The sequence below is a fragment of the Artibeus jamaicensis genome, unplaced genomic scaffold (genome assembly GCF_021234435.1).
Source record: "Artibeus jamaicensis isolate MK-2021 breed Jamaican fruit bat unplaced genomic scaffold, CSHL_Jam_final contig_1760, whole genome shotgun sequence".
Taxonomy (NCBI): domain Eukaryota; kingdom Metazoa; phylum Chordata; class Mammalia; order Chiroptera; family Phyllostomidae; genus Artibeus; species Artibeus jamaicensis.
In genome coordinates, this window is record NW_026521344.1 from 10,436 (window position 1) to 25,535 (window position 15,100).

At 40.3% G+C, this 15,100-nt stretch overlaps 1 pseudogene; it reads left to right on the forward strand.

The window, feature by feature from the left end:
- Positions 1 to 397: 397 nt before the first annotated feature.
- Positions 398 to 1,385, forward strand: LOC119063002 (olfactory receptor 2A25-like; annotated as a pseudogene).
- Positions 1,386 to 15,100: the final 13,715 nt, after the last annotated feature.

A 15,100-nucleotide genomic window follows, 5' to 3' on the forward strand; every position in this document is an offset into this window, starting at 1 on the left:
TGTGTGCATTCCTGTGCGTGTGTGTGTGTGTGTTGAGAGAGGACTGGAGAGAAGATGAGGTCGGGGGAATTTAGGTAACTCAGGAATCCTTTTTGTAAAGATATTGTACCTTATGTCTGTGTTTTATGTGTGTGAGTATGTCTGTGTTTTAGTGTCTTCCATTAGTATGATAATCAATTTACATAGATGTATCAATACCATATTTTTTGTGTTATCTGATTATTGGAAAATTGAGTTCCTTGTTAATTTCTCATTTGTTGACTTTTGCCTTGCTTTGGCTTAATCACACTTTTAGTTCTTTCACTTATGCACATATGAAAAGAAATTCCTTCTGTGTCATTTGCAGTTCATAGGATTCACTTAGTAACTGACAAGAGGGACAGAAGTGTCACCGAAGATGTTTTCTGAGGGAAGAAATGGTGACACACACAGGTCTACCATGTTAAACACGTCCCTCGGGCACTCAGACCTGGTAAGCTAGCTCTTCTGTCTCTTTCCCAGGACAATGGGGGGCAACCAGACCTCTGTCACAGAGTTCCTCCTAGTGGGATTCCGCTCAGCCCAGGGATATAGGTTCTCCTTTTTCGGTCTTGTCCGTTTTCTATGCCTTCACCCTGCTGGGCAACGGGGTCATCCTGGGGCTCATCTCACTGGACCCCCGACTGCACACCCCCATGTACTTCTTCCTCTCCCAGCTGGCCACTGTGGACATAGCCTATGCCTGCAACACGGTGCCCCAGATGCTGGTCAACCTCCTTTGCTGGCTGCATGACACAGACCTTTCTCTTCTTGACTTTTGCTCTCGCTGAATGTCTTCTCCTGGTGGTGATGTCCTATGACAGGTACGTGGCCATCTGCCTGCCCCTTCAGTATTCTACCATCATGAGGTGGAGAGTCTGCCTCACCGTGGGCGTGGCTTCCTGGACTGTAGGAGTCCTCTCAGCCCTAGTAGATATGGTCTTCCTGTTACTGTTGCCCTTCTGTGGGCCCCAGACAGTGAACCACTTCTTTTGTGAGCTTCTAGGTGTTGTCAAACTTGCTTGCGCAGATACGCACCTGAACAAGGTCATATTTTTGGCTGTAACATTGTCGGTGCTGGTGCGATCAGTGTCCGCAATTGTGGTCTCGTACGGTCACATTCTCCGTGCCGTCCTGAAGATCAGTTCGGCAGAGGGGTGCTGGAAAGCTTTTTCCATTTGTTCCTCCCTCCTGGGCATAGTTGTGCTTTTCTTTGGCTGTGCCATTTTCATGTGCAGGGTTCCCAAGTACCATCATTTTCAAGAGAAAAGAAAGATTTTGTAATAATTTTTAATAGCCTTTTCAACTTCATGCTAAACACACTGATCTACAGCCTGAGTAACGCAAAGGTCAAGGGTGCTCTGTAGAGGTTTCTGGGAAAGACGAAGTTCCTCGGAGGGATGGTGAGGAGTATTTTGAATTTGTGATCTTGTCCTTATTATGCTGGGACCTTGACTGCTCTTTTGAATCTTTTTACTTTAACCAACCCAGGACTTTTATATTTGGACTTGTTATAAGATGAGAAAACAATTACTCTTACTGTTTATGCCATTGGTACCAAACCTGAGATAAAATATGAAACTGAAAATTAATCTAATCCTATTCATGAAAGAGATGCAAATGTCAAACACTGAACATAATTTGTGACATTAAGAAGTCAAAGATACATTATCAGTAGATCTAATAAAGTGTTTGACACAATTTAACATTAATTCATGATGAAATTCCTTACATGCTAGTAATAATAAAGAACAAGCATTTCTAAAGACCTACAGAAAAAAGAAGAGAAAAAACACCCAGCAAACATAGTAGTTACAAATGAAATTCTAACAGCTTCCCTTATAAATAAAGAATGAGGTCCAGATAGGCACCATGGCCTTGTTTTCATCTTTTTACTAGAGATTCTAAGTAGATGTATATTTTATACAACAGTGATGAAAGGTATTCAAGATTTGGTGAATTTTTATTGGTGAAGAATTATCCATGTGATAGAGATTTACTTGAAAAAGATAAAATTAGAAGAAATTTCTTTCTTATGAATTAGATGCAGTAATTTCCATAGCCAAAGGAAATTGTTGTGGAGTATATTATGGAGTGAGATTCCATTTCAGGGCAATTAACGTGTTTGTTATTGGGTAAATTATACATTTACTTACTATCAAAGTAGTTAGTACCACTTACTAGTGAATGTATGAGAACATATTTACTGCAACAAACTGTGAAGCCAAATAAGTACTAACTGCATGTCTTACCTGTGTGTCTCACTGAGCATAGCATTAAGAACAGGGTCAGGTGGCTAGCATGTGCTCACTGAATACATTGGATTTTTTGTGATTCAGAGCCTACATTTTTGTGGTGGGGATGGAGAGAGTACATACAAGAAACTAAGATGTTAGGTGCTCGTGGAGCAAGGTGGACAAAGTCCGAGATGGTCAATAATAGTTTAAATTTTCTCTTTATAGGATTTTATGTTTAATGTGCACTTTTTTTATTTATCCTGACCTTTCTCCCAAAGCATGCTTTCACACTAAGATCTTCTGAGCGCTCATTATCTTCAATCTGCTTGCATGCTTCTTGTCCTGTATGAGAAATTCCTGATCCATACTTTTGATTTGTTTTTTATCTGGGTGTTTTGACAGGTTACCCATAGTAATATTTTAAAAAAGCACCCCGTCTCTTCCTGTTGGGAAGAGATTCATTTCTATTCCCAAATCTTGCTTCCATGAGGTTAATTTTGTTCTAGGTTTGGTTTTCACTGTTTAGACCCATTTTGGAAATTTTGTTCAAGGACTGCATCTTGTTCTCCAAAGCACCATGGAATGATGCATGAGTTAAAATACATAAATGTTTATTTACTTAAAATTGTAAATGCAGATGCTGGGAAGATGGCGATAGAGTAGGTCGGAGCAGATTCCAGCTCCTGTACCTGCAAGGGTGAAAATCCTCGCAGATGTATAGAGAAACAGCACAATAAACCATCGGTTACCCAGCATTTATGAAATTAAAAGAACCGAGATTTTGACCTACACTGATACACCAGACAGTGGCAGAGTCAGTTATGGGAGCCGGGACACACTTGGCCCCTGTGCCACTGCTGTAGCAACGGGCCTGGGCCCTGGAGGAGTTGGCTACTGGAGCTGGGGACACTCAGCGGTGGTAGGTGACCAGCGCCGGGACCAGCACAAGGACCAGCGTGAGAGTATGTAGAGACAGAGAATATCAAGATACTTGAAGGAGTCTGCACCACCGAACTACACAGGTATCATACCACAGAATTTCACACCATAAACCCAAGTATCAGAACAGATCAATTTTAGAAGCTGACTAACAAGAACAGTCTCAAAAAATGGGAGGACAAAGAAACAATCCCCAAATGAAATAAAAAGCAGAAACTTCAGAAAGAATGTTAGATGAAATAGAAGCTAATCAACTATCAGATAGTGAATTCAAAGCATTGGTTATTACAAAGTTCAAAGAGCTCACAATGAGCTATCAGAAACTACAAGGGAACTACAATGATCTCTCTGAAAACTACATCAACATGAGAAAGGAAATAGAAAATATCAGTAAGGGACAAGAGGAAATGAAGAATACAATTTCCGAATTGAAGAACACAGTAGAAAGTCTCAAAAGTAGGATAGATAAGGCGGAGGATAGGATTAGCGAGTTGGAGGACAAGGTAGAAAGCATCTCACAGAAAGAGCAAGAAAATGAAAAGAGGCTCAGAAAGAATGAAGAGGGATTAAGAGAAATGCAAGACAATGTGAAACATAATAATATCCAAATAATAGGAATACCAGAAGGAGAAGAAGAAGAATAAGGGATAGAAGACGTATTTGAAAGAGTAATGAGAGAAAATTTCTCTAATTTGAAAAGTGCTCTAATTTGACAGAAAAAGTTACACAAATCCAGGAATCACAGAGAGTCCCAATCAAGAGGAACCCAAGGAGGCCCACTTCAAGACACATCATCATCAAAATGGCAAAATTCCAAGACAAAGAGAGAATCCTAAAGGCAGCAAGGGAGAAAAAAGAAGTAATATACAAGGGAGCCCCAATAAGCTTAGCTACTGACGTCTCAATGGAAGCACTCCAAGCAAGAAGAGAATGGCAAGAAATACTCCAAGTAATGAGAACCAGAGGCGTACAACCAAGGCTACTTTACCCAGCAAGGCTCTCAATCAAGATAGAAGGCCATATAAAGAGTTTCCAAGACAAAAGAAGCCTAAAAGACTACGCCTCCACCAAACCAGCTCTACAAGAAATACTAAAAGGACTGCTTTAAGGAAAGGAAGAAAAAGAGGGAGACAGAGAGGAACATAGGTACAAGAACGGCAATGAATACTTACCTATCAATAATAACCTTAAACGTAAATGGATTAAATGCTCCAATCAGAAGATACAGAATAGCTCAATGGATAAGAAAGCATGACCCACACATATGCTGCCTACAAGAGACCCACCACAGGACAAAAGACCATCACAGACTAAAAGTCAAAGGCTGGAAACAAATTTTCCAAACAAAAGCACAAGAAAAAAAAGCTGGGGTAGCAATTCTGATATCGGACAAAATAGAGTTCAAAAAAAGGGCCAAAAAAAGGACCCAGAAGGTCACTTCATTATACTCAAGGGGAGAATCCACCAAGCAGACATTAACATTGTAAACATATATGCACCAAACATAGGGGCACCCAAATATATCAAGAAAATCTTCAAGAAAGATTCTGAGAGCAACACAATTATAGTAGGGGATATTAACACTCCACTATCAAAAATGGACAGATCTTCCAAACATAATATCAACAAAGATATTGTAGCATTAAACAGCACCCTAGATGAAACGGACTTAACTGATATATATAGAGCCCTTCCTCCCAAAGAAGCTAAAATACACATTCTTTTCAAATGCACATGGAACATTTTCAAAGATAGACCACATGATAGGACACAAAACGAGCCTCAAAAAATTCAAGAAAATTGAGATCATACCAAGTGTCTTCTCTGACCACAAGGGACTGAAATTGGAAACCAACCCCGAAGAAGAAAACCCAAAGCACCCCAAATCATGGAGACTGAATGGTATGCTATTAAAGAACAAATGGGTCAAGAATGAAATTAGGGAAGAAATCAAAACGTTTCTGGAAGCAAATGAAAATGATCTCACGGCAACCCAAAACTTATGGGACATAGCAAAGGCAGTTTTGAGAGGCAAATTTATAGCAATACAGGCCTACCTAAAGAAGATAGAAACATTTCAAACAAACAAACAACCTTACCCTACGCCTGCAAGAACTTGAGGAACAACAACAAAGACAGCCAGAGCAAGCAGAAGGAGGGAAATAACCAAGATTAGAGCAGAATTAAGTGACATGGAAACTAAAAGCACAATTCTAAGGATCAATGAATCCAGGAGTTGGTTCTTTGAAAAGATAAACAAAATAAACAAGCCTTTAAGTAAGCTCATCAAGAAAAGAAGTGAGAAGACGCAAATAAACACAATCATAAATGAAAAAGGAGAGATTGCAACTGATACAGAATTAGAAGGGATTGTAAGAAATTACTATGAAGAACTGTATGCTAAGAAATTTGAAAACCTTGGGGAAATGGACACATTTCTAGAAAAATACAATCTTCCAAAACTCAATGAAAAAGAAGCAGAAAATCTAAACACACCAATAACAGCAAAAGAAATTGAAGCAGTAATCAAAAAACTTTCATCACACAAAAGCCCTGGACCAGATGGTTTCACAGGAGAATTCTACAAAGCATTTAAGGAAGAGGTAACCCCTATTCTCCACAAACTATTCCAAAAAATCCAGAAGGATTTGGAAAACTCCCAAATTCTTTTTATGAAGCCAGCATCATCTTAATTCGAAAACCAAATAGAGACACAACAAAGAGAGAAAACTCCAGGCCAATATTGCTGATGAACATAGATGCTAAAATCCTCAACAAAATAGAGGCAAATCACATCCATCAATATATCAAAGAGATTATTCACCGTGACGAAGTGGGATTCATCCCAGGGATGCAAGGATTGTTCAATATTTGCAAATCAGTAAATGTAATACATCACATAAACAAAAGCAAAGACAAAAACCACATGATCATATCAATAGATGCAGAAAAAGCTTTTGATAAGGTACAACACCCATTTATGATGAAAACACTCATCAAAGTGGGAATACAGGTAGCATTCCTCAATATATTAAAGGCCATATATGAGAGAGCTACAGCCAATATCATATTCAATGGGAAAAAAACTAAAAGCTTTTCTACTAAGATCAGGAACAAGGCAAGGTTGTCCACTTTCACCACTTCTATTCAATATAGTATTGGAAGTTTTAGCCCCAGCGATCAGGCAAGAAAAGGAAATAAAAGGCATCCAACTCGGAAAGGAGGAAACAAAACTGTCACTGTTTGCAGATGACATGATAGTGTACATGAAAAATCCTATAGACTCTACCCCAAAACTGCTCAAACTAATTGATGAATTTGGCAAAACAGCAGGTTACAAAGCCAATATCCGGAAATCAAAGGCATTTTTGTATACCAACAATGAATCAGCAGAAGCAGAAATCAAGGAAAAAATCCCATTCGATATAGCAAAAATTAAAATAAAATATCTGGGAATAAACCTAACTAAGGAGGTAAAAAACCTATATGCAGAAAACTACACAGCCCTGAAGAAAGAAATCAAGCAAGACACAAACAAATGGAAACATATACCATGTTCATGGCTTGGAAGAATTAACATCATCAAAATGTCCATACTACCCAAAGCAATATACAGATTCAATGCAATACCTATTAAAGTACCAATAGCATATTTCACAGACATAGAACAAACACTTCAAAAATATATATGGAAATAAATGACCCCAAATAGTAGCTGCACTTTTGAGAAAGAAGAACAAACTAGGAGGGATCACAATACCTGATATCAAACTCTATTACAAGGCCACTCTAATCAAAACAGCCTGGTACTGGCATAAAAACAGGCACATAGACCAATGGATTAGAATGGAGAGCCTAGAAATCAACCCAACTCTCTACAGTCAATTAATATTTGACAAAGGGGGCAGTAACATAAAATGGAGTAAAGATAGCCTCTTCAGCAAATGGTGTTGGGAGAACTGGACAGCTACATGCAAAAAAATGAAACTTGAGCAACAACTTACACCATATACCAGAATAAATTCAAGGTGGATAAAAGACTTAAATATAAGCCATGACACCAGTAAAGTCCTAGAGGAGAACATTGGCAAGAAAATCTCAGATATTCCAAGCAGCAACATTTTTACTGATATGTTCCCTAGAGGAAGGAATATAAAGGAAGGAATAAACAAATGGGATCTCATCAAAATAAAAAGCTTCTGCATGGCTAAAGAAAACAGTATTAAATTAAAAAGACAACCAACTGTATGGGAAAACATATTTGCCAATGATACCTCGGACAAAGGTTTACTCTCCAAAATATACAAAGAACTTACAGAAATCCTCTCTAAGAACACAACCAACCCAATTAAAAAAAGGGAAAAGGACTTGAACAGACACTTCTCCAAAGAGGACATACAGAATATCCAGACACATAGGAATAGATGCTCAATATCGGTAGCTATTACAGACATGCAAATTAAAACCACAATGAGATACCACTTTACACCAGCCAGGATGGCTATCATAAACAAAGCAACAAACAACAAATGTTGAAGAGGTTGTGGGGAAAAGGGGTCCTTAGTCCACTGCTGGTGGGATTGCAGACTGGTACAACCATTATGGAAAACAGTATGGAATTTTCTCAGAAAAATAACAATCGACCTGCCTTTTGACCCAGCAATTCCACTGCTAGGATTATATCCTAAGAATCCTAAAACATCAATTTCAAAAAAAAAACCTATGCACCACAATGTTCATAGCAGCACAATTTACAATAGCCAAGAGTTGGAAGCCAGCTAGTTGCCCATCAGTAAATGAATTGATCAAAAAATTGTGGTACATATACACAATGGAATTCTATGCAGCAGAGAGAAAGAAGGAGCTACTACCCTTTGCAACAGCACAGATGGAACTGGAAACCATTATGCTGAGTGAAAGAGGCCAGGTGTTGAAAGACAAATACCATATGATCTCACCTTTAACAGGAATCTAAACAACAAAACAAACAAACAAGCAGAAAAAAAACCCAAAGACACTGAAATAGAGAACAAGCGGACAGTGACCACAGGGGAGAGGGAAGGGAATTTAAGGGGAAAAAGTGGGAGGGATTTGGAGGAACAGATAGGAAGGACACAGGGATGAGAACTTAGGGGAGTGGAAATGGGAGGGAGGTGGGGAGCATGGGGCGGGGGAGGCTGGGATGGGAGAAGTAGACAAAAAACTGTACTTGAAAAATAACTAAATAAAAAAAAAAATAAAGCAGTTTATCTTGTGTTAAAAAAATTGTAAATCCAACTGCGAAATGAGCAAGGAAGTGTGCTGATCTTTGCTGTAGAAAGATCTACCCTGGAAGATAATTTATCACCTAATTGTTGAGTAGTGAACCTGGAGTCAGGGCCAGAGGGGCTAATCCGAGGTCCTTCTGACCAGGGCTCTGCATGACTGGTCACTGAGGCCATCCATCTAGACTGAAGACATCCAGGTGACTAGCATCGTGGGCCAACCTGTTAGCTTCCCCTGAACTTTTATCTGTATGGGGCCCCTGTGCTTGGTGCTGGTGTCCTGCACGTGCACCCCCTTCACCATCCTGAGGATCCAGTCTGGAGAGGGCTCCAGGAAGGTCTTCTCCACTTGCTCCTCCCACCTGGGCATGGTTGGCTCTGTTTTGGCAGTGCCATCCTCATGTGCATGGCCCTCAAACATCACGCCATCCTGAGGAGCAGCAGGAGATCCTTTTCCTGTTCTGACCCTTTTCAACCCCAAGGTGAACTCGCTCATCTGCAGCCTGAGGAAGGCAGATATCAAGAGTGCCCTTTGGGGAGCGAGCACTGTGGGGGGAGAGTCATTTCTAATTGCAGTGACATTTGAATCCCCACCCTGTGTGCTCAGCTCCCCCTGAATCCAGAGACGCTCACTGCTCCCTTCTCCTGTGGTTCTTCATGATGGGAGATCAGGCTTTCCCTCTTTCTCTGAAGGAAACTTTCCATTGGTTGCAGTCACTGATTTTTTTTAGATCAGATATAATGTTTATTGCTCATTGAGTTGAGTATCTGTAATCTTAAAAGTTACTTTAATTCCTATTGTGGGTCCCAAGGGTTGAACACAGTCTTTCTGCATCTGTACCCTAACTGTGTAAACCCAGTAACTGCATATGCCATAGGATTTGGGAAGAATGAAAAAGCTGCAGTAAAAGTAAGTTACCCTGCAAACCCTCAGGGCAGCTTGTCTGTTCTCCTAGAATCATACTTGCCACTTAAAGACCATCTCAGGGAGCTCTAGTTGCATGATGCAGAGATTATTTCATATGAAAATAATTGACTCCTACTGGGGAGTGAACTAGTGGACTGAGTGAAGGAATAAAATTAATACAGGGTGTGTAGGAGAAAGGGGAGAAGGAGAAACCTGCAGACAGTGTGGGAGCCGAGCTCACAGTTTACAACCTTGGGGGCAAACTGCTGAGCCTGTATCTAGCAAAGGGCAGAGCTGGGCACTGGGTCTCAGAGAAACAATTTGGGTTGTGTATGGTCTCCAGGAACCTTTCAGTGATGAGCTGTGAATGATGTAGATGCACAGACTGTTTACATCTTCTCCAGTGTATTTCACCAGCACTTGCACCCTGGTTAGTCCAGGTCTGTGTCATTTCCCTCATGAGAGTGCTTATTTTGACACAGGATATTTTACCAGACACTGTAGGTGACTAGTGGAGTGTGGCTGGCTTTTCTACCTTGGTAGCAGATTGACTTTTACAGATTCCTTCTACTTTTCAAGCACAGTGGTCAGGGATACGTCCCACACACCTAGGTGACTTCTGAGGATGTTACCACAGAGTGTACCTTCTAACCTGCTTTGAGGTGAGGGTGGCCACTTGCTTCCAGAGTCTTTCTCTATGTCACTCTGAGAGTGAACAGGAGACTTGATCAGAAGAGTAGGTTGTGCCCTTCACTTGGGGAGTAATGATTACTTAGTGCAACTCTCTTTTTCCCCACTAAAGTTATCTTTAATATGAAAGTTGTAAACAAGTATTTCACAAAATGATAAGTTGATCAATTATACCACTTTAACTCAATGAGCTATTTATACAGTCATTAAAGTGATTACTGTATTGATTTTACAGATACATGGGAAAGAGTTCTTACAAGATTTAAAGAGAAAATGTGAACCAATAATTGCAAATGTTATGTAAGTGCAATTATGGTACATATACACACCAAATAGAGAAATATATGACATAAAGTATCAGTATTGGTTGTAGGGTGGTAGGATCATGACTGTTTATAACTTTAAAAATTGTGCTTTGTGCTGTAGGAAGGTTTGGAGATGTCAGATCACTATGTTTACACCTGAAATAATCTAACCAGTACTAGCTTGCACACCAACTATACTTAAATTAAGATATACATGAAAATTTAAAAAAATGGAAGTAAATTTAGCTACTGAAGTTCGTAAAAAACTTTTAAGTTATAAAAAACCTTAAATTTTATCTCTGCCTTTATTATAAATACTATAGAATAAAAGATCATTTGAAAAGCCACCAACTCTTAGTTCTTGTGGGCAGCAGAGCTCACTGAATATGAAGAGCAGATGGGCTCTTATCAGAACAGCTACCGTATTTGTCCATCCCTCACCCAGTGCTGTGCACTACACATCGATAGCACTCAACACGCAACGTCTCATCCAACCATCCTAACCAGTCCAGGAAGAACGTCCCATTATCAGTCTGTTTTATGCATGCATACATCAGAAAGTAAAAAACGTCCTAGTTTTGTTTAGTCACTGTCACTACCGAGCCCTCCTTCCCTCTGGTTGTCTATCTTTAGCAAGCATCACACCTTCTCTTCTGTGTCTGTACTGTCAGTGTGGTGTAGATTGGACCTCAGAGGGAAGGCCTGTGGCTCACAGTGCTGCCTGTGAGTAGCCAGCACATAGGCTTCAAGGTAAGGATTCAGCAAAACTCTTGGTGCATCACATCTAAACCTCACCTTCCTGTTAGTGTTTTTTCAAGTAATACTTGTGTCTGTCCCTTTCAGTATGAGTGATGTGGAGGTTGTTCTTTATTGATAAACTTGAGACTCCAGTATCTGGTGTCCATTTTACAACTTTTTTTAACCAAACTGGGACATTTGGACTATTGATTTTTATTTTTAATCCTCAACAAAGACATGCTTATTGAATTTTTACAAAGAGGTGAGGGACAGAGGCAGAGAAACAGAAATGTGAGAAACATGCATTGGTTGCCTCCTGTGTGTTTGCCAGCTGGGAACAAACCCGCAACCCAGGTCTATATGGGCCCTGACCTGGAAGAAAACTCAGGACCTATGGGATCGGTCTATGGGATGATGCTGTAACCTAATGAGCCACATGAGCCAGGGCAGATGATTGATTTTAGTGGCTTCCAACGTAGTGGCTTACGTTGTGTAGGTAGGGAGCTCTAAAGCAGACTGGGAGCCTGGAGCAGGGAAAAGGACCTTGGTCCTTCTTGTCTGCCTGCCTCTCTTGTCAGCCTTGCCCAACAGCTCTTGGTAGTAGCAGTGAAGTCCCTCTGTCCAGCCTTAGTTACTCAGCTTCCAAGAGCCAGCCTGGTGATTCCCCACTGGGGCCACAGTGCTGCTGGGGTGCCCCTTCTCCTCACAGGGTGAAGTCTGAACCCCCACTCATCTCACCTACTGGATTCTCATCACCCAGCCTCTTCTCTATGTCCTTGAACCCTAGGGATGGCTGCTTCACAAGTTCTGCTTGTTCATCTGAGAGCTCTGTGTTTACTGTTGTAGTTCTCCAGTGTCCTTGTAACCATTGTTTTGTGTGGAAGTCTCTCTACTATTGTTGAATACTGTTGTAGTTCTCCAGTATCCTTGTAATCATTGTTTTGTATGGAAGTCTTTCTTTCTCTTATCATACCACACAGGGAACAGTATCTGTTCCCTGCTGGGTTCTCATCTTTTTCAAAGAAAAATGACAGGGGGTACATGTTCTGGTGAGGTCTGAGATAAAACTCAGCCAAGGAAAAACCTATGGGTCCCAGCTGCCCTGTGTACCACCTACTCTATTTGAAGGGTTAGTAGGTGGGGAAATTGAGTTCTTGAGCCAAAGCGAATGCAAGGTGTGGTCATTTTAATGTGTGAAGGAGTCCCAGAAATCATTCTAGAGCTTCTAAATGGATGAACATGGGCCCCACAGTGAGCGAAGGAACCATCATAGCCAGTGTCTTGTCACAAGTGTCCCTGTGGAGAACACCAGAGATTAGTCCCTGGAGAGCCCCTTTCCCCTGGAAGGGAGCTGATGGTAGTGTCCCTGGTGGGTCTCTATCCCTCCCTACACCAAACCCTGAAAAGTATATTGAGAGGTGGTGGAGTGGAGCAGAGAATCAATCATCTCTTCTTGTTCGGGCACCTTTTCTCCTAAGAGACGCTTATGAGATGGCAATTTCAACACTAACTCACAGATACTTTTCTCCTTATTAGTGTGTTTTTGCTTAACCCCAGTCAAAATCAGCTGGTCTTCTTGTATATACCTGTAAGTCTGTGGTAAGTTTCTTATGTTGTCGAGTCTTTGTTTACTATTCAAATTCATACAGGCTGTGATGAAAAATCTCAGTGCAGAATGGAATAGTTATTGTCTGTCAGTGCCAGGTGCTGCTCTTTATAGACTTAGCTAATAGTATCATTTAAGTCACCAGGTCATTTTGAGACACCTAGTGTGAGTCATTTACATTGATACATTTAGTGCAAAATTACTTGTTTAAATTACAAGATACATTAGCTCTTTGAGAGAATTGTTTGAAAGTGTTTCCATTGTCCCGTGAAACTCAGTCATGTTTTCATGACATAATTGACCACAAAAGGAGTTTGATACAGAAAAGTGTCTTGAAAGTTTTGTTTTTGGAAGTGAACTTTCACTTGGTGAGTTATTTGAATATGAGAATGGTCATCTTTTGAGTCCTTTTAACAGACCTGTCACTCCAAGCAGGTTCTATACACCAGCAGATAGGAGTTGTCTTCTCTGTCTTCAGCCAAGACATGTGGAGGAACATGGAACATGTTCAGTAAATGTCTGTGGGTCTTTGTTTTGTGTTTTAGCTACTTTAGTAGAGAGGAGGAAGATGAGATGACAGTGAGTTGTCCTGCTTTAATTTATTGTGTCCTTCATCATAGGACATTTTGGAAATACCATTGCTGCGTTCTTTCTCCCCAAATGTGGCAACAAACCTGCAACAAAAATGACTAACACTTTTGTGTACATTCACAGCCAATAAATCCTACAGTTGAAAGAGACCTGAGAACTTTTCTGGCTGGTCTTCTCCCATAATGTGGGAATCCAAATCTCCGAGTTAAAGCACTCACTGACATAAAGCTCGGTCCTACTAAAAGAACCAGTTTTCTTCAGGAAGGTGATTCCATCTGTTATGACGTTATTTCTTGGACTAAGATAAAATCATCTGCCAGTGTTTCTGCTTTGAATTCTGATTCTTCCTTTGAAGCAGGGTGAAACCTTCACACTTTTGCTTCTATCACCTTGCACATATTAACTTATGAGGAAATTCAAATGGAGAATTGATATGGAACCAAAATCATGAGTTTTTGTGAGATTCTCATTTTAGTGAAATTCAGATGGATGCTGGGCTGAAGAAGGGCACAGAGTCAGACAGACAAGGAAACAGAAGCAGTGGTTTAATAGTTACAAGTGAAACCTTGGAATTCCCACCCTGGGACAAGTCCTTTTCTAAATATTGATAAAACACAGAAAGGAAAGATTTGTGATGAATAATGTGTTCATGTTAGAGTTAAGCTGTAAAGTATGCTAGAGGTTCTAAGGATATGAGCATATAATTGGAGCTTTAGCTCTTGCCTTGGATATTAATCAGTAGTTTAAGTCCCAGGCCAAGACCCATCAAGAAATCTTTCAACCAGTACGTTACTAGTTAAGTAGAGTAGAAAATAACATAGAAAATAGCAACTACCCTTCCATATAATAAAATTCAAGTGCATGTGTGTGAATATGTATGTGTGTGTAAGTATATACATAACATATACATTATTCATACACATGCAGGCATAGAATATAAATGTTCATAAAGTGTTAAGAATATCGTATTATATTCACATAATATGCAGCCACATGCACACATTATTCACATGATATGCACATACATGCATATAAGGAGTCAAGTGCATGTGTTTGCATATATGTGTATATGTAATTACATACATAATATACATCTTATCCCCACATACAGGCGTATTCATATAGAGGTAAGTGTGTGATGGGTAATATCTGTTCATGAAACAGCATGATGAGAGTAGAATGTCTGAGGGTCCAAAAGTCAAAGACAAAGTTCTCTCCCTAAATCCAGCTAAAGTGGTGGCAGTCTGCCTGCCATGCTCTCAGCTTAATTCAAGATGATGCTGCCAGTAAAAATTACAAGGCTAACACATAAGTCATCTAGTGAAGGCACAAATCTGTGAGATTCCCTGACACGAGGACTCCCACAGGCTCCTCATCCTCCTTCCCATTCTTGTGTGTGGGTGCAGGGCCAGACTCACAGCCCCATTCTCATGGTGTCCGTGTGTGCACTGGGGGTCGGGACTTTTCCCAGGCAGGCCCCCAAAGCAGTCCTGCTGACTGAGGAAAGTGTCCACTGTTAGGGAGGCAGTAGAAATGTTAACGTGTTAGGAACTGTGGTGGAAGTTAGGAAATAAAGGTAAGGTTTACTGAACAGTGTAATGGAACACTGGCATTTAATTTATCAAGGTGAAAAAAATTAATTCTTTGGCATTTTCCATGCATGGATAGTACTCACTTAGTAACAGACAAATAAGACATAAGTGTCATTGAAGATGTGTTGTGAGAAAATACACAATGACACACACACGTCTCCCATGTTAATCATGTTCCTTCAGCACTGAGACGTGGTGAGCTAGCTCCCTTGT